Below are 20,605 nucleotides of genomic sequence, written 5' to 3'. Positions count from 1 at the left end.
AAACATTGGTACGATTTATGGCAGAATGTTTTGCCTGTGTTCTCTTCTGGGAGTTTTATGGTGTTATGTCTTATATTTAAGTCTTTAAGCCATCTTGAGTTTATTTTTGTGTATGGTGTGAGGGAATGTTCAATCCTCACTGATTTACATGAGGCTGTCCAGCTTTCCCAGCACCACTTGCTGAAGGCTGTCTTTTCTCCATTGTATATTCTTTCCTCCTTTGTCAAAGATTAATTTACTGTAAGTGTGTGGGTTTATTTCTGGACTCTCTGTTCTGTTCCATTGATCTACATGTCTGTTTTTGTGCAAGTACCATGATGTTTTGATTACTGTGGCTTTCTAGTATTGTCCGAAGTCTGGGAGGGTTATACCTCCAACTTTGTTCTTTTTCCTCAAGATTTCTTTGGCAATTCTGAGTCTTTTATGGTTCCATATAAATTTTAGTATTATTCTAGTTCTGTGAAAAATGTCATAGATAATTTGATAGGGATCACACGAAATCTGTAGATTGCTTTGGATAGTTTGTCCATTTTGACAATAATTCTTTCCAATCTGAGAGCATGAGATATCTTTCCATTTCCTTGAATCATCTTTGATGTCCTTCATCAATGTCTTATAGTTCTCCATGTATAAGTCTTTCACCTCCTTTGTTAGGTTTATTCCTAGGTAATTATTTGATGCAATTTGAAATGGGATGTTTTTTTTAACTTTCTCTTTCTGAAATTTCATTGTTAGTGTAAAGAAATGAACACATTTCTGTATATTAATCTTGTATCCTGCTACCTGCTTAATTCATTTCAGTTCTAATAGTTTTTCTGTGGAGTATTTAGGGTTTTATAAATAGAGTATTACATCATCTTCATATAATGACAATTTTACTAAGTCAAGGGCTTTGATTAAAGATATGCTAGCAGAAAGATGGGTAGTTTGGTCCACTCATTCATAATAGGGACTGCTAACAGTGGAGGGAATTATGAACTACCTAATCAACTATTCTTTTAAAAAATTAGAAAAATAAGAGCCTTAAAAAATCATAGGAAAACTAACAAGAAGAGAGGGACCAATATAAGCAAACAACATCTGATTTGAGAAGAAGCATATATTGTTTAGGGAAGAGAAAAGAACTTTAAAAAAATCTAGTTTGTTCTTTCAGAGAGTTTGATAAGACGTGCATCTGTAAAATAAGAACAGGCTTCTCATTTAAAAGAACAATCACAGACAAGGAATAATTTGGAAAAATTAAAAATGTTACCAAAATAAGTAATTCAATATAAGGGTTTTAACAAAATGTTTGAAAAACACTTTCAGAAGTCAGGAAAAAAATGAAGTAGAATGTATGAGAGGAAAGTTAGAAGACATTAAGGACCAATCTACAAGGACAAGCAACCACCTAATTAGGAGTTCCCCAAAGAACAAAGAAGGTGAGAAAAACAAGTAGTAAAGAAATAAAAGGAAATTCCAAGTGTTGTAGAAAGCTAAATCTCTACAGATTGAAAGGGCCCATTGCATGATAAAATGAAAAATATCTAGACAAATATTCATAAAGATATTGTTTTACCAAGGATTATGTGAAGACCTAAAGGTATCTATAAAGGAGACAAAAAAGCACAGTAGATTATCTACAAAGAAATGATAAAGATTAGCATGAGACTTCTAGGTAGTGACGTAAGATTCTGGAAGACAGTGGACAATACCTTAAAGTTCGAGGGATGATGATTTTGGATTTAGAAGTCAATACGTAGCCAAATTAAATAAGAGTGAACAATTTAGTTTTTAAAACGCAAAGGCTTAGTCATGAATTATTTTCTCAAAAAAAGATTTAAAAGTTTTTGTGGTTATGCACCAATCAAAATGAAAAGAATAGAAATAGGATCTAAGAAACATGAAACTAAAGAGTACAATAGAAATAATTCCCAGGATGATGACTGTGTAGTAGTCCTAGAATAATAGTTGGAAATTGTGTTTGGCTGATGATGACAGTCCTGACTGTGATTAAAATACATAAATATTTTTCTCATATTATGCACAATGTTGAGGTAGTTGGTTGCTGGCATTTTATCAACAGTACCATTTCAAAGTTCCCAAATGGTGGTTGCAGTTCTAGCCATTGCATTGGCATTCTAGGATGAAACAGAGAAATAGGGGAAAGGGGGAAAAAAAGTACCTCCCAGTAAAGTCAATCCTTGGAAGCCCCACCCTACAACTTCTACTTAAATGTCATTGGCCAAGCCGAGGTGCAAGGGAGATTGTATTCAAATAGGACCAGGGAGAGAACAGATTTTGGGGTGGGCAACTAGCAGTCTCTGACATGACTTGAAAGCATTTTATTGCATTTAACAAATGGTATAACTATGATACCCAACGATATTTCATGGTGAAGAAGGCATATTTATTTTCTAAATAAGACATAGAAAGGCCTTTAGCAATTTCTGGAAGAATGAAATTATACACGAGAGAGTCTTGGCCCACAGACAAAACAAACAAAATGAAGTAACTTGAAAATGTGCCATGATTTTAGACAATATATGGAGTCAGTGAAAAGAGAACCACTTTGACTTTGAACTGGGAGGATTAGTCAATAATCTTCGCATCAGTACAGGGTTGAAAAGGAGTGGTGAGGGGACATCCTTGCTTTTACCAGATATTTGTGCGAAAGTTCAAGTTTCTCACCGTTAAGAACAATGTTTGCTGTAGGTTTTTTGTAGACATCCTTTATCAAGTTGAGGAACTTACCCTTTATTCCTACTTTACTGAGTTTTTTTTTTTATAATGAATGGGCGTTGGAATTTGTCAAATGCTTTTTCATCATTTATTGATAAGATCATGTGACTTTTTCCTTTTTAGCCTGTTGATGTGATGGAATACATTGATTTTTGAATGTGGAACCAGCCTGGCATATCTTGGATAAATCCCAGCTTGTTGTGGTATATATAGTTTTTAAACACGTTGTTGGATTCAATTTGCTAATAGTGTGAAGATATTTGCATCTATTTTCATAAGAGATATTGGTTGGTAGTTTGATTTTTAAAAATTGAAAAACAAGAAATCTATAAACAAGGTCATAGAAAACTATGATCATTGAAAACAGATTATAATGTAATACAATTTAACAGTAGAAGGAGAAGTAGTGGGGAGTATAAAATGGTAACATATACAGTGGGGAGTCAAGAGATACTATCTACAGGTGATGGATCAAGAAACAATGATTAAATATATTATTATAATGTCAGGAATGAGAACAACTCAAAACATGTAATTTACAAAAATTAGAGTGTCCCATAGTAGTGGGAGTGAGTTAAATCTCTCACCTTTTATGGTGGATACAAAATAAGTACTTTTTTAATTGTTTACAATACAAGCTAGGCTGCCAGAGTGAAGAAATACCAAAATGTTTTTTCCCCTCTCATGTAATAGTTTAAGTAGTTGGTCCTGGCTGGTATGTTGGTTTGATGGGGTCTGGGATCTAGGCTCCTTTGATTACATTGCTGTGCTATCTTCATCTTGTTACCCCTCTAAATGCTTTAGCTCAACCATCATAAATTCATTTCAAGCTATGGATTTTAAGGGAAACCCAAAGGGGAAGACACATTCCTTTACTTTAAGGGCATGACATGGAAACACATCCTTTCTTCTCACATCCTCACAGAACTAGTCATATGACCTCACCTATCTGCAAGAAAAACTGGGAAATACAGGCTTTATTGGGGCAGATATGTGCTCAGCTAAAAATGCTTTTAATGTGGAAGAAGAGAATAGATATGGGAAATAGTTAGCAGTCACTGCTGTTTAAAGTCTATAAACATAGGTATAAGCAAATTATTTAGAGTTATGGAGTCAACCACAGACAATTTAAAACCAAAAATGGTATAAATATGGTTGCCTCTGAGGAAAGGGGAGAGTGGGAAGAACCATACCTTTTTAATTTTGTACCTTTCTGTACTTGCTGGATTATTATTTCCATGTGCTTTTAATAATGATGATGTAATAATTACACAAATGTAGTTTATGGCAAATATATATCCTTCTTTTAGATGGTGGGGGAGGGGGAAATGCCTGCTATAGCAGAGTAAGGAAAATCAGATTTAGGGAAAACAAAAAGCTTTAGTTAAATTACCTTTTGATTTTTATGACTTCTCTACTCCTGTTTTCTCTTGTTTATTAACAGAGGGGCATCAGCCCTTGCCAGATAGGATGAGAAATAAAAGACAAGATGAAAAGACAGCACTTTGGACAAATGAAGTTACTAAAGAGAGAATCAGAAAAGGGAGATCAAACACATCCCAGGCCATTTTATCCACCCTTGGACCTGGGCAATGCTTCTGTTTTGGGGGCTTTGACCTGTATGATGCTGCCATGTGCTGAGCATTGAAAGATTTTGCTGCCTCCCTTTGAAGGTTACTTCCCAGTCTAATAGATTTCATCCATTGAAAATCAGGGGTTTCTTCTCTATTCAGGTACATTTTCCTTTTCTCAATTTAATCCCATTATTTTTAATTATACTCTTCAAATCGTCCCTGTAATTTCCATCTTACTAGGGTTTTCAAATACCTGTAGACAGCAACTCCTTAGACATTATTTAGTCAAATGCACCTATTATTTCTTTGATCTTTTCTGTTAAGTTAGTTCCTACAGCCACTCAACATCCATGGTTTTAAGGATTTCTTTTCTGCATTTTTCCTCAAATGGGTCTGTATCTATCTCTTCCTGACAGCAGAACATAGTTTCTTTCTCCTGTTACGGGTTCTGAATTATTTTCTTTCATATAGTGTGTGCCACACTGCTCATGTGCATGTATCACCTATATCATTTAAGGTATTAAAATTGATAGTCAATGACTTGAGGTAGATAAGGGGATATTTGATGAGATGACCTTGAAGTTTCCTTTGAACTCTGTGATTTTTCAATTTTATGCAGAAGTTACAAATTGTTTTTCACTTACAAATTCTGCAGCTAAGAGTGATCTATTTAAAAAGAATTATGAGAGTCAAATGCAAAACTTTTCCTGTAACTTCCAATCTTTAGTAACATGAATATATTTTAGACTGTATATATAGTATTTGTGCATTGTTTTGCTTCTATAACTGGGCACTAATTTATAAATAAATATCCATATAGTCTATTATCTACCTTCATATCCTTTAAAATAGGCATTATATTACTCTATCATAACTGATCTAACCATTCAAATATGCAAACCTTAAAAACCATTATCCCTGAGTTATAAAATAACATCAATATATAACAGGTGACTGATTCATTAAATAGAGAAATAAACTTGATTTTAGTACTGAGCTTACCACTGATAATTCAGAGGATGCCCATAGAATACAGAAATGATATTTTATAATCTTAAGTCCTTTTTTCTTACCTTGGATAAACACATGAGAATTGCATGTTTGACTTTCTTACAATGATGTGCTTTAGTATTTTATCCCCTGTTAACTTTTTTAACATTTACCTTTTCTGGAAGGTACATTCAATGTCTTTGGCTGTATATCCCTTTGTCTAAAAAGTAAATCCAAAAGGAATATTTCTCTCCAGCTTTAAGGGAACATTTAAAGCACACAGAAATTCTCCTCTTGGAAACACCTCCTGCAGTTCCCAGGGGCTAATATTTCTGGAGGTGTAAAATGTGCTTCTAGTTCTTACAGTGACAGTTCCTAAATAAAAATGTTGCTAACTGGTCTCATGTGATAATACTTACAAAGCTAATGGGCAAATACATAGGTCCCCTTTCAATACTGAAGTTGCCTTTGGCATATGTCATTTTGTAAAATATGCCCTTTCCATGCTGGGCACCAATACATGGCTGATAGTACAGAGAAGATAGATAAATCAAACAATATGTGAGAGAAGCAAACTATTTGGAAAAGTTGCACACTAGAGACTCCACTACCCAAGAATTGAGGCCAACTTACTTACAAGGTAGGGAGAAATGCTTTGGGCCAGACAGGAGTTAAGTATATGTATATCTATATGTAAGGTCAAGTCTAGTGTATGATACTCAGCCTGGGAGGAGTTGCTAAGTGGTAGGAAGGAGGGAAAAGGTAATGTGGCAGATATAAAACTTATATTTTAGTATTTTGTTTGAGCAGGTAATGAGAGGAGATTCTGCAGTCAAATATTTTTTAAAAACAATCAATGCTATTTCAAAATATAAAATGTCTACATTGTGCAGAAATTGTGCTACATACCTGATACAGAGTGGTTTAGGCATCCCCAGCAACCCAGTGAGGTAGGTATTGTCATCATGCTCATGGTACAGATGAGGAAATTGAAGTACAGAGAGGCTGAGTTAGTTGTTCAGGGTCACTCAACTAGTAAGTTGTGGAATATTCTGATTCTTTTTCATTTCTGGTCCTGATCTCTGGTCTCCCAAACCCATGCTTCTCAGTGCAACAGAGGAGTAAAGAGCAAGCTACCTACCTTATGTATTTGAGAAGATTGCAAGTTCATGGGTTGAGAGGAAAGAATACATCCCCTCTAAGTTTCCAAGGAGGCCAGGACTAGTTAGTAGACACGTGGCAGTTTCTGGATATAGAGGACTAAGTCTCTATCTACAACACAGTGATTTTTTTTTTTTTTTTTTGGATCAAAAACATTTTTTAATTTTTTTTTTTTAAACATCTTTATTTGGGTATAATTGCTTTACAATGGTGTGTTAGTTTCTGCTTATAACAAAGTGAATCAGCTATACATATAAATATGTTCCCATAGTCTTTCCCTCTGCGTCTCCTCCCTCCCACTCTCCCCCATCCCACCCTTCCAGGCTGTCACAAGCCCGAGCTAATATCCCTGTGCCTTGCGGCTGCTTCCCCCAGCTATCTACCTTACTACGTTTTGTTAGTGTGTATATGTCCATGACTCTCTCTCGCCCTGTCAAAACTCACCCTTCCCCCTCCCCATACCCTCAAGTCCGTTCTCCAGTAGGTCTGCGTCTTTATTCCTATCTTACCCCTAGGTTCTTCATGACATTTTTTCCCTTAAATTCATATATATGTGTTAGCATACGGTATTTGTCTTTTTCTTTCTGACTTACTTCACTCTGTATGACAGATTCTAGGTCTATCCATCTCATTACAAATAGCTCAATTTCATTTCTTTTTAAGGCTGAGTAATATTCCATTGTGTATATGTGCCACATCTTCTTTATCCATTCATCCGATGATGGGCGCTTAGGTTGTTTCCATGTCCTGGCTATTGTAAATAGAGCTGCAATGAACATTTTGGTACATGACTCTCTTTGAATTTTGGTTTTCTCAGGGTATATGCCAAGTAGTGGGATTGCTGGGTCATATGGTAATTCTATTTGTAGTTTTTTAAGGAACCTCCATACTGTTCTCCACAGTGGCTGAACCAATTCACATTCCCACCAGCAGTGCAAGAGTGTCCCCTTTTCTCCACACCCTCTCCAGCATTTATTGTTTCTAGATTTTTTGATGATGGCCATTCTGACTGGTGTGAAGATGATATCTCATTGTAGTTTTGATTTGCATTTCTCTAATGATTAATGATGTTGAGCATTCTTTCATGTGTTTGTTGGCATTCTGTATATCTTCTTTGGAGAAATGTCTATTTAGGTCTTCTGCCCATTTTTGGATGGGGTTGTTTGTTTTTTTGTTATTGAGCTGCATGAGCTGCTTGTAAATTTTGGAGATTATCCTTTGTCAGTTGCTTCATTTGCAAATGTTTTCTCCCATTCTGAGGGTTGTCTTTTGGTCTTGGTTATGGTTTCCTTTGCTGTGCAAAAGCTTTGAAGTTTCATTAGGTCCCATTTGTTATTTTTGTTTTTATTTCCATACTCTAGGAGGTGGGTCAGAAAGGATCTTGCTGTGATTTATGTCATAGAGTGTTCTTCCTATGTTTTCTTCTAAGAGTTTGATAGTTTCTGGCCTTACATTTAGGTCTTTAATCCATTTTGAGCTTATTTTTGTGTATGGTGTTAGGGAGTGATCTAATCTCATACTTTTACATGTACCTGTCCAGTTTTCCCCAGCACCATTTATTGAAGAGGCTGTCCTTTCTCCACTGTACATTCCTGCCTCCTTTATCAAAGATAAGGTGTCCATATGTGCGTGGGTTTATCTCTGGGCTTTCTATCCTGTTCCACTGATCTATCTTTTCTGTTTTTGTGCCAGTACCATACTGTCTTGATTACTGTTGCTTTGTAATATAGTCTGAAGTCAGGGAGCCTTATTCCTCCAGCTCCTTTTTTTCGTTCTCAAGATTGCTTTGGCTATTCGGGGTCTTTTGTGTTTCCATACAAATTGCGAAATTTTTTGTTCTAGTTCTGTGAAAAATGCCAGTGGTAGTTTGATAGGGATTGCATTGAATCTGTAGATTGCTTTGGGTAGTAGAGTCATTTTCACAATGTTGATTCTTCCCATCCAAGAACATGGTATATCTCTCCATCTATTTGTATCATCTTTAATTTCTTTCATCAGTGTCTTATAATTTTCTGCATACAGGTCTTTCGTATCCTTAGGTAGGTTTATTCCTAGATATTTTATTCTTTTGTTGCAATGGTAAATGGGAGTGTTTTCTTGATTTCACTTTCAGATTTTTCATCATTAGTATATAGGAATGCCAGAGATTTCTGTGCATTAATTTTGTATCCTGCTACTTTACCAAATTCATTGATTAGCTCTAGTAGTTTTTCTGGTAGCATCTTTAGGATTCTCTATGTATAGTATCATGTCATCTGCAAACAGTGACAGCTTTACTTCTTCTTTTCCGATTTGGATTCCTTTTATTCCCTTTTCTTCTCTGATTGCTGTGGCTAAAACTTCCAAAACTATGTTGAATAAGAGTGGTGAGAGTGGGCAACCTTGTCTTGTTCCTGATCTTAGTGGAAATGCTTTCAGTTTTTCACCATTGAGGATGACTGATTGCTGTGGGCTTGTCATATATGGCTTTTATTATGTTTAGGAAAGTTCCCTCTATGCCTACTTTCTGGAGGGTTTTTATCATAAATGGGTGTTGAATTTTGTCGAAAGCTTTCTCTGCATCTATTGAGATGATCATATGGTTTTTCTCCTTCAATTTGTTAATATGGTTTATCACATTGATAGATTTGCGTATATTGAAGAATCCTTGCATTCCTGGAATAAACCCCACTTGATCATGGTGTATGATCCTTTTAATGTGCTGTTGGATTCTGTTTGCTAGTATTTTGTTGAGGATTTTTGCATCTATGTTCATCAGTGATATTGGCCTGTAGTTTTCTTTCTTTGTGACATCCTTGTCTGGTTTTGGTATCAAGGTGATGGTGGCTTCGTAGAAGGAATTTGGGAGTGTTCCTCCCTCTGCTATATTTTGGAAGAGTTTGAGAAGGATAGGTGTTAGCTCTTCTCTAAACGTTTGATAGAATTCACCTGTGAAGCCATCTGGTCCTGGGCTTTTGTTTGTTGGAAGGTTTTTAATCACAGTTTCAATTTCAGTGCTTGTGATTGGTCTGTTCATATTTCTATTTCTTCCTGATTCAGTCTTGGCAGGTTGTGCATTTCTAAGAATTGTCCATTTCTTCCAGATTGTCCATTTTATTGGCATAGAGTTGCTTGTAGTAATCTACTCATGATTTTTTTATTTCTGCAGTGTCAGTTGTTACTTCTCCTTTTTCATTTATAATTCTATTGATTTGAGTCTTCTCACTTTTTTCTTGATGAGTCTGGCTAGTGGTTTATCTATTTTGTTTATCTTCTCAAAGAACCAGCTTTTAGTTTTATTGATCTTTGCTATTGTTTCCTTCATTTCTTTTTCATTTATTTCTGATCTGATTTTTATGATTTCTTTCCTTCTGCTAGCTTTGGGGTTTTTTTTGTTCTTCTTTCTCTAATTGCTTGAGGTGCAAGGTTAGGTTGTTTATTCGAGATGTTTCCTGCTTCTTAAGGTGGGCTTGTATTGCTATAAACTTCCCCCTTAGAACGGCTTTTGCTGCATCCCATAGGTTTTGGGTCGTTGTGTCTCCATTGTCATTTGTTTCTAGGTATTTTTTTATTTCCTCTTTGATTTCTTCAGTGATCACTTCATTATTAAGTAGTGTATTGTTTAGCCTCCATGTGTTTGTATTTTTTACAGATCTTTTCCTGTAATTGATATCTAGTCTCATGGCGTTGTGGTCGGAAAAGATACTTGATACAATTTCAGTTTTCTTAAATTTACCAAGGCTTGATTTGTGACCCAAGATATGATCTATCCTGGAGAATGTTCCATGAGCACTTGAGAAAAATGTGTATTCTGTTGTTTTTGGATGGAGTGTCCTATAAATATCAATTAAGTCCATCTTGTTTAATGTATCATTTAAAGCTTGTGTTTCCTTATTTATTTTCATTTTGGATGATCTGTCCATGGGTGAAAGTGGGGTGTTAAAGTCCCCTACTATGAATGTGTTACTGTTGATCTCCCCTTTTATGGTTGTTAGTATTTGCCTTATGTATTGAGGTGCTCCTATGTTGGTGCATAAATATTTACAATTGTTATATCTTCTTCTTGGATCGATCCCTTGATCATTATGTAGTGTCCTTCTTTGTCCCTTTTAATAGTCCTTATTTTAAAGTCTATTTTGTCTGATATGAGAATTGCTACTCCAGCTTTCTTTTGGCTTCCATTTGCATGGAATATCTTTTTCCATCCCCTTACTTTCAGTCTGTATGGTCTCTAGTTCTGAAGTGGGTCTCTTGTAGACAGCATATATAAGGGTCTTGTTTTGTATCCATTCAGCCAATCTGTTCTTTGGTGGGAGCATTTAGTCCATTTACATTTAAGGTAATTATCGATATGTATGTTCCTATTTCCATTTTATATATTGTTTTGGGTTCGCTACTATAGGTCATTTCCTTCTTCTTGTGTTTCGTGTCTAGAGAAGTTCCTTTAGCATTTGTTGTAAAGCTGGTTTGGTGGTGCTGAACTCTCTCAGCTTTTGCTTTTGTCTGTAAAGGTTTTTAATTTCTCCATCAAATGTGAATGAGATCCTTGCTGGGTAGAGTAGTCTTGGTTCAGGCTATTCTCCTTCATCACTTTCAGTATGTCCTGCCACTCCCTTCTGGCTTGTAGGGTTTCTGCTGAGAAGATCAGCTGTTAACCTTATGGGGATTCCTTGTGTGTATTTGTTGTTTTTCCCTTGCTGCTTTTAATATGCTTTCTTTGTTATTTAATTTTTGACAGTTTTGATTAATATGTGTCTTGGCGTGTTTCTCCTTGTATTTATCCTGTATGGGACCCTCTGTGCTTCCTGGACTTGATTAACTATTTCCCTTTCCCATATTAGGGAAGTTTTCAACTATAATCTCTTCAAATATTTTCTCAGTCCCTTTCTTTCTTTCTTCTTCTTCTGGAACCCCTATAATTCGAATGTTGGTGCGTTTCATGTTGTCCCAGAGGTCTCTGAGACTGTCCTCAGTTCTTTTCATTCTTTTTTCTTTATTCTGCCTCTGCAGTAGTTATTTCCATCTACTTTATCTTCCAGGTCACTTATCCGTTCTTCTGCCTCAGTTATTCTGCCTATTGATCCTATCTAGAGTGATTTTAATTTCATTTATTGCATGTTCATCGTTGCTTGTTTCTTCTTTAGTTCTTGTAGGTCCTTGTTGAACTGTTTCTTGCATTTGTCCATTCTACTTCCAAGATTTCGGATCATCCTTACTATCATTATTCTGAATTCTTTTTCAGGTAGATTGCCTATTTCCTCTTCATTTGTTAGGTCTGGTGGTTTTTATCTTGCTCCTTCATCTGCTGTGGTTTTTTCTGTCTTCTCATTTTGCTTATCTTACTGTGTTTGGGGTCTCCTTTTTGCAGGCGCACTTTCGTAGTTCCCGTTGTTTTGATGTCTGTCTCCAGTGGCTAAGGTTGTTTCAGTGGGTTGTGTAGGACTTCCTGGTGGAGGGGCCTAGTGCCTGTGTTTGTGCTGGATGAGGCTGGATCTTGTCTCTCTAGTGGGCAGGTTCACGTTCTGGTGGTGTGTTTTGGGGTGTCTGTGGCCTTATTTTGATTTTAGGCAGCCTCTCTGCTAATGGGTGGGGTTGTGTTTCCTGTTTTGCTAGTTGTTTGGCATAGGTTGTCCAGCACTGTGGCTTGCTGGTCGTTGAGTGAAGCTGGGTGGCTGGTAGTTAAGATGAGGTCTCTGGGATATTTCCACCGTTTAATATTATGTGGAGCTGGGAGGTCTCTTGTTGACCAGTGTCCTGAAGTTGGGCTCTCCTACCTCAGAGTCAGAGCCCTGACTCCTGGCTGGAGCACCAAGAGCCTTTCATCCACACAGCTCAGAATAAAAGGGAGAAAAAGTAGGGAGAATTAGTAGAAGTATGAGTAAAGAAAGAAGGAAAGGAGGAAAGTAAGGAAGGAAGAAAGAAGCAAAGAAGGAAAGAAAGGAGGGAGGGAGGGAGGGAGGGAGGAAGGAAGGAAGGAGGGAAAGAAGGAAAAAAGACAGAAAGAAAGATGATACAGTAAAAATAAAATAAAGTATAATATAGTTATTGAATTAAAAATATTTAGAAAAAAAAAAAAAGGGACGTATAGAACCTTAGGACAAATGTTGGAAGCAAAGCTATACAGAGAAAATCTTACACAGAAGCATACACATACACCTTCACAAAAAGAGGTAAAGGGGGAAAAATCATAAATCCTGCTCCCTGAGACCACCTCCTCAATTTGGGGTGATTCGTTGTCTAAAGGAGGGAAGGAAGGAAGGAAAGAAAGAAAGAACGAAGGTAAAGTATAATAAAGTTATTACAATTAAACTTAATTATTAAGAAAAAGAATTTTAAAAAAAAGTCATGGACGGATAGAGCCCTAGGACAAATGTGGAACCTGAGTATACAGACAAGATCTCACACAGAAGCATACACGTACACATTCACAAAAAGAGGAAAAGGGAAAAAAATCATAGATCTCGCTCCTAAATTCCACCTCTTCAATTTGGGATCATTCCTTGTCTATTCAGGTATTCCACAGATGCAGGGTATATCAAGTTGATTGTGGAGCTTTAATCCGCTGCTTCTGTGGCTGCTGGGAGAGATTTCCCTTTCTCTTCTTTGTTCTCACAGCTCACAGGAGCTCAGCTTTGGATTTGGCCCTGCCTCTGCGTGTAGGTCGCTGGAGGGCGTCTGTTTTTTCGCTCAGACAGGACGGGGTTAAAGGAGCCGCTGATTCGGGGGCTCCGGCTCACTCAGGCCGGGGGTTGGGGGATGGGGGAAGGAGGGGCACTGCGTGCGGGGCGGGCCTGCGGCTGCAGAGGCAGCGTGACGTTGCGGCAGAGGCCGGCGTGATGTTGCACCAGCCTGAGACCCGCCGTGCGTACTCCCGGGGAAGTTGTCCCTGGATCCCGGGAACCTGGCAGTGGCGGGCTGCACAGGCTCCGCGGAAGAGGGGTGTGGAGAGTGACCTGTGCTCGCACACAGGCCCCTTGGTGGCGGCAGCAGCAGCCTTAGCGTCTCCCGCCCGTCTCTGGGGTCCGCGGTTTTAGCCGCGGCTCGCGCCCGTCTCTGGGGTTTGCGCTTTCAGCCGCGGCTCGCGCCCGTCTCGGGGGCTCGCGCCCTCAGCTGCGGCTCGCGCCCGTCTCTGGGGTTCGCGCTTTTAGCCGCGGCTCGCGCCCGTCTCTGGAGTTCCTTTAAGCAGCGCTCTTAAACCCCTCTCCTCGCGCACCAGGAAACAAAGAGGGAAGAAAAAGTCTCTTGCCTCTTCGGCCGGTGCAGGCTTTTCCCCGAACTCCCTCCCGGCTAGTCGTGGTGCACTAACCCCTTCAGGCTATGTTCAAGCCGCCAACCCCAGTCCTCTCCCTGAGCTCCGTCCAAAACCAAAACCCGAGCCTCAGCTCGCAGCCCCGCCCGCCCCGGCGGGTGAGCAGACAAGCCACTCGGGCTGGTGAGTGCCGGTCAGCACCGATCGTCTGTGCAGGAATCTCCCCGCTTTGCCCTCCGCACCCGTCGCTGTGCACTACTCCGCGGTCCCGAAACTCCCCCCTCTGCCTCCCGCAGTCTCCGCCCGCGGAGGGGCTTCCTAGTGTGTGGAAACTTTTCCTCCTTCACAGCTCCCTCCCACTGGTGCAGGTGCCGTCCTTATTCTTTTGTCTCTGTTTTTTCTTTTGCCCTACCCAGTTACGTGGGGAGTTTCTTGCCTTTTGGGAGGTCTGAGGTCTTCTGCCAGCCTTCAGTAGGAGTTCTGTAGGAGTTGTTCCACGTGTGGATGTATTTCTGGTGTATCCGTGGGGAGGAAGGCGATCTCCGCGTCTTACTCTTCCGCCATCTTCAAGGTCCCCCCCATCTCCATTCTTAAGTTAAGCTTACAGATCTTCCTCTAGGAAAATCTTTACCTCAGGGTCATTTGGTCCAGCATGGGATGAACATGACCTCCCCAATCTTGAGCTTTTCATCTTGTTTATGGTTTTCTTTGCTTTGCAAAAGCTTTGAAGTTTCATTAGGTCCCATTTGTTTATTTTTGTTTTTATTTCCATTTCTCTAGGAGGTGGGTCAAAAAGGATCTTGCTGTTATTTATGTCCAAGAGTATTCTGCCTATGTTTTTCACTAAGGGTTTTATAGTGTCTAGTCTTACATTTAGGTCTTTTATCCATTTTGAGTTTATTTTTGTGTATGGTGTTAGGGAATGTTCTAATTTCATTCTTTTACATGTAGCTGTCCAGTTGTCACAGCACCACTTATGGAAGAGGCTGTCTCTTCTCCATTGTATACTCTTGCCTCCTTTGTCAAAGATATACCCATGCACATATGATCACCTTATCTCTGGGCTTTCTCTCCTATTCCATTGATCTATATTTCTGTTTTTGTGCCCCTAGCATACTGTCTTGATTACTGTAGCTTTGTAGTATAGTCTGAAATCAGGGCGCCTGATTCCTCCAGCTCTGTTTTTCATTCTCAAGATTGCTTTGGCTCTTCGGGGTCTTTTGTGTTTCCATACAAATTGTGAAATTTTTTGTTCTAGTTCTGTGAAAAATGCCATTGGTTGTTTGATAGGGATTGCATTGAATCTGTAGATTGCTTTGGGTAGTATTGTCATTTTCACAATGTTGATTCTTCCCATCCAAGAACATGGTATATCTCTCCATCTGTTTGTATCATCTTCAGTTTCTTTGATCATTGTTTTATAGTTTTCTGCATACAGGTCTTTTGCTCCTTAGGTAGGTTTATTCATAGGGTATGTTATTCTTTTTGTTGCAGTGGTAAATGGGAGGGTTTCCTTAATTTCACTTTCAGATTTTTCATCATTAATGTATAGGAGTACAAGAGATTTCTGTGCATTAATTTTGTATCCTGCTATTTTACCAAATTCATTGATTAGCTCTAGTAGTTTTCTGGTAGCACCTTTAGGATTCTCTATGTATTGTATCATGTCATCTGCAAACAGTGACAGCTTTACTTCTTCTTTTCTGATTTGGATTCCTTTTATTTGATTTTCTTCTCTGATTGCTGTGGCTAAAATATCAAACTATGTTGACTAATAGTGGTGAGAGTGGGCAACCTTGTCTTGTTCCTGATCTTAGAGGAAATTGTTTCAGTTTTTCACCATTGAGAATGATATTGGCTGTGGGTTTGTCTGTGATTTAAGAATCTTCCAACAGACAAAAGCCCAGGACCAGATGGCTTCACAGGCGAATTCTATCAAACATTTAGAGAAGAGCTAACACCTATCCTTCTCAAACTGTTCCAAAGTATATCAGAGGGAGGAACACTCCCAAACTCATCTTATGAGGCCACCATCCCCCTGATACCAAAACCAGACAAAGACATCACACAGAAAACTACAGGCCAATATACTGATGAACATAGATGCAAAAATCCTCAACAAAATACTAGCAAACAGAATCCAACATCCCATTAAAAGGATCATACACCATGATCAAGTAGAGTTTATCTCCAAAATGCAAGGATTCTTCAGTATACGCAAATCAATCAATGTGATACACCATATTAACAAATTGAAGGAGAAAAACCATATGATCATCTCAATATATGCAGAAAAAGCTTTCAACAAAATTCAACACCCATTTATGATAAAAACCCTCCAGGAAGTAGACATAGATGGAATTTACCTCAACATAAAGGTCATACATCATTTCATTTGATCCTGTCTGCAAACCTTGAAAGTAGGTACTAGCATCAATCCCCAATTTCCATTTTATAGATGAGATCACTGTAGTTCATAGATGATCAAATACGAATTTAGCTTTGATATTTTAAAAAACAGTAACAACAATAACATCATTTAAAAGAAGAGTGGGTGTGACTTAGGACCTAGCCAGTTAAGAGAATTACCAAAAACATTAAAAAAAATCAAAGTAATAGCTTTGGGAGTTCCAACAAGGCCTAGATAATTATAACCTTTTCAACAGAGGTCAAAGCTAACAGTTGGGCTTAATTTTTTCCCCCTAGGCTTAGGCTGTGAAGATAGAATACGCATTAAATTGATAAGCCTGAGATAGTCCCTTTAGAGCTGAATTGAGTAGGGGAAAACTGAAATTTCAAAATTGCAGAAAGTGAAAACGGTAATGAAACAGGAATGTCAAAGAAAAGAGTAGCCCAGTTGGGAAAACTGTTCTGACCCCCTGGCCATGTATTCATTCTGGGCCTAAGAAAGATTCCGCTCAGTGGATACTGAGGTCCAAAGAATAAGACAAACACCATGGTGAGGAACTGTGGAAGACTGAATTGTACACTATAAGAATAGTAGCACACAACAGCAGGCCCCAGGGAGGACCTACTTTATACATTTGAGACCATATCAGAGACAGGGGCCTTACTCTGATTATGTCATCACTGTAGAAGTTGGGGATGGGAATCCACTGACAGGCTCCTTTGACTCCTATGGCATTCCTTAGACCTCTTCCTTTGTCTCCATTTCTTCACCTCCTCAATGATTTTTCTTTTTATTGACTCACTCCCTCAGTGTTGATGCCCCTCAGAGTTCTGCCCATGCTTTCCTTGTCTCTAGCCTTCTACACAGTTACCCTTGAAAATCAATTTTAAAGCCAAGGTTTATGTTATATATATTCTCTAGTTTTAATATCCAAGCCCGTTTTTTGTTTTTTTTTTTGCTTACTGCCTGTGTATTTTTGATCTCAAAATGTTGAAATCAGAACTCCTCTTTCCAGGCTAAAAGTGTCAGAGATATCTTTTATTCATCCCCCTAACTTGCTGCCCACCCCGTTCTGTTGTTTCTACCTCTGAAATACTTTTTCTATCTACTCTCCATTTCCACCACTAATGCTCTGTTTCATTCTATTGCCGTTATTATTTTGACTATTACAATAATCTAGCTGGCCGCTCTGAATTCAGACTTCAGGCTGTCAAATAATCCTGTCTACTGGTGCTCGTTCCATTGGCTTAAGGCTGTCTTTCTCAAACTGTTTCAAATAATGATAATTCTGTGGAATGTTAATAGGGAGTATGCTTTTTTTTGAGAAGGGAGTTGTCAAATGGTATTGGGAAGTGCTGGGCTAAACTGAGTAAAATATGTTTGTTATCAGACTTTTCAGAGTCTCTAGCATGTTTAACTTATGTTATTAATCTTCAATAGAATATTTAATCCCATGGGGGGCAAATATTTCTTTGCCTTTTTCACTGATATATTTCCAGAATACTCTCATGATGCCCATCAAATAGTAGATGCTCAATAAATATAGTTTGAGTGAATAAAAGAATGACAGATGGGTCTATTGTAAACAGCATTTTCCACTTTAATGTAAATATAAAAACCATTTTAATCAAATTACATCTCAAGGGAGCAATGTCTATGAAATATTTTCTATGAAACATGGCTCTAAAGTAGAGCTTCTCAACCTTGGTACTCATGAAATTTGGGCCAGATGATTCTTTATGGCAGGGGGCCTATGTCCTGTGCATTGCAGGATGTTTAGCAGCCTGTTGCCCTCTACCTACTAGATTGCAGTAGCACTGGCACCCCATTTTTGACAACCAAAAGTGTCTCCAGACATGACCAAATACCCTTGGAGTGTGGGGGGACAAAATCATCCCTGGTTAATGAACCAGTGGTTCTAAAGTATAGTCTGAGTTTATTCTCCAGCTCAAAAATTTTCACAACCTCTTCATTGCCTATGAAGTGAAGTTCAAATTCCTTAGGCTGATATGCAAGTTCCCTCTTTGTCCTGAATCTTATAGGCACTTGTACACAAACACACACACACGTGCCTGTAGGAATCAGGCAAGCAGGGAGGTAGCATGTGGTGGAAAAGGGCACAGCTCATTTAATGTAATTCTGACATGATCTTGGCCTATCACAGAGGTCATCACTTTCTTCTCTACCCCACACCTTCAGCTAGCCAAATGCTTATTTGAACACTTTTTCTTAACAATATGTACCACTCAAGGTTGCCCTTGATATTCTTTTATAGTTGTGATTTCATCTGAGTATAAACATTTTGATGAACACTACATGATGTATCCTGGTCCTCTATATCTCATTAGAGGAGCCCCCCCCCCAACTTTTATATATGACGCAGATATAATTGCTTAGTCAGTATGCAAAAATGTGAGTGTCTACTATGTGCTAAGCACTGTGCACGATGCTGGGGTTACAAGAGTTACTGAAGCTGATTCCCTACCTTCAAGGTATTTACATACTAGAGATTAATGAATTGAGATAAGTGCACTATCAGAGACACACACCAATAGATAGAGAGTCTGCAGGAGAAGAAGAATTAACTCTGTGTTTGGACTTCCTGGAAGGTAGCATAGAAGAGATAGCAAGTATGCTGAGTTAAGAAAGATGGGTAGGTATTGATCCAACACTCAGAGTGGCCAGTCGACTCAGGCCTTTCAAAGAGCATATCCACAGGTATGTTTTAAACAGTTGCTGTTGTCCAGTGTGGGCTGCATTTGGTCCTTGCAGTCAAATTGGTGTTTCTCCCCCATGATGAAAAAGAGAGTTAATTTAACGAAGGCTTATTGCCCAGGCTTGTTGTCTTCTCTCTCAGCTGTACATAGACCTTACCTTTCCGTTAGAACATCCAGATTTGTTGCTATAACATGGCCAGAGAGGACACTTTAGGAGCAGTGGGGTGGGGGTGGAGGTGGCAATGATCAGGTGTTCTTCTCAAAAAGGTGTCTCCTGGCCATGATACAGACTTTTTCCTCTTGTCATTTTAGATGAAGTTTTCAGCTCAGGGATGGCTGAAACCAACTCAAGAGACTTAAAAGAAAATGTTCAAGGTACCATAGCTGTTTTTAAAGGTAAAAAACAAAAGAACAACAAAAGAAGTTTTCCCTAGCCTAACGCTGAGGGAAAGTACGTTAGCAGATGTTTCCACATTGGAAGCAATTTGCAAATGCTCCTTAAATATTCTGCCAGTGGTGGCTGCAAATGCATATTTTATCTGAATGAATTGTTCACTGAAGTACTGGAAGCTGTATAGACAAAGCAAATATAGAGAATTTATCAAGTGGCCCTTACTTTGTTTTCTATATATTCTTTCAATTTTCTCCAAGATGCTTAAAATGCAAACAGACTTGTACTTGCCAAAATTCTTGCTCAGTTTAATTATGCCTAGAGAGGAATTTGACAAATCTGTTTGGGACACATCTTGGCCTAAAGGAAATGAAGCTGTGGGTTCAGAGAGAAATGGGATTTTGGTTATCCGTTGCACTCATTCATTTATCTATCAATTACTTTGTGGAAATAATTCCTTAATTATTTCTCCATTGAGTATCTGCTACAGAAAGCTGTTTATTGGCTGTAGATGGCATAGAGATTTCATCTTGTGTGAAGATTCTCAATTACTGATAGTGGCTCCTGGGAATTCTGTATAAATAAGGAAAGACCAAGTTTGATTACTTACGTCTGTTATGGGCACAGGTTGAGGAATAGTGGTATGTAGGACAGACAACATTCATGTCAAGTATGTTAAGCTAGTATCTAGACTCTAAGCTACTCTAGGGCTTTTGTCCATTTCCAACATGACTGAAATTATCAACATTTGTCTTGATTTATCATTTGAAATTATAGAAAGAACTAGAATTTACCTATATATTTAAATACAATGATCGTCCATAATTCCATAATGCTAAATGTGCACATTTCTTGCGATTACTTGTTCATGTCAATATTTAACATAGGTGTATATGTATCATGTTCTGTGCTGCATTTTCATTTAAAATTATATCATAAACATTTTCATCTTTTGCCAAATAGTTTCCAAAACATTGTTTAAATGACTAGTTTTCCACTCTCTGATTGTCTTGTAATTAGGTAGGCCTTAAAAATAATTTAGGATGGTTTTACTTAGAATCCTACCCAGTGCATACAGGCTTCTCCTTTGCTGTTTAAATTTCAGTTGGTTTCTGAAAAGTAAGTGATATTTCATTAAAGCATTTGAAGAAAGAAAACATTTTATATAATCTTGGTGAATTAACTGAAATACATGTATAAATATATTTATATATAACAAGTATACATGTGTATATATACACAAATACATATGTTTATAATTCTAAGTATCATCATCATTGAGGCAAATCACATTTTCAAACTTATTAAGAACTTCTGTATAAATCAAATATAATGTCTGCATTTATAGGTGTTTTGTTTGTCTTCAGTTCTGATCCATTCTTTGGCAACTACCAAATTGACCTAAACAAACCC

This window comes from Phocoena sinus, chromosome X (genome assembly GCF_008692025.1).
Source record: "Phocoena sinus isolate mPhoSin1 chromosome X, mPhoSin1.pri, whole genome shotgun sequence".
NCBI lineage: Eukaryota > Metazoa > Chordata > Mammalia > Artiodactyla > Phocoenidae > Phocoena > Phocoena sinus.
This window is presented reverse-complemented; position numbering follows the sequence as displayed.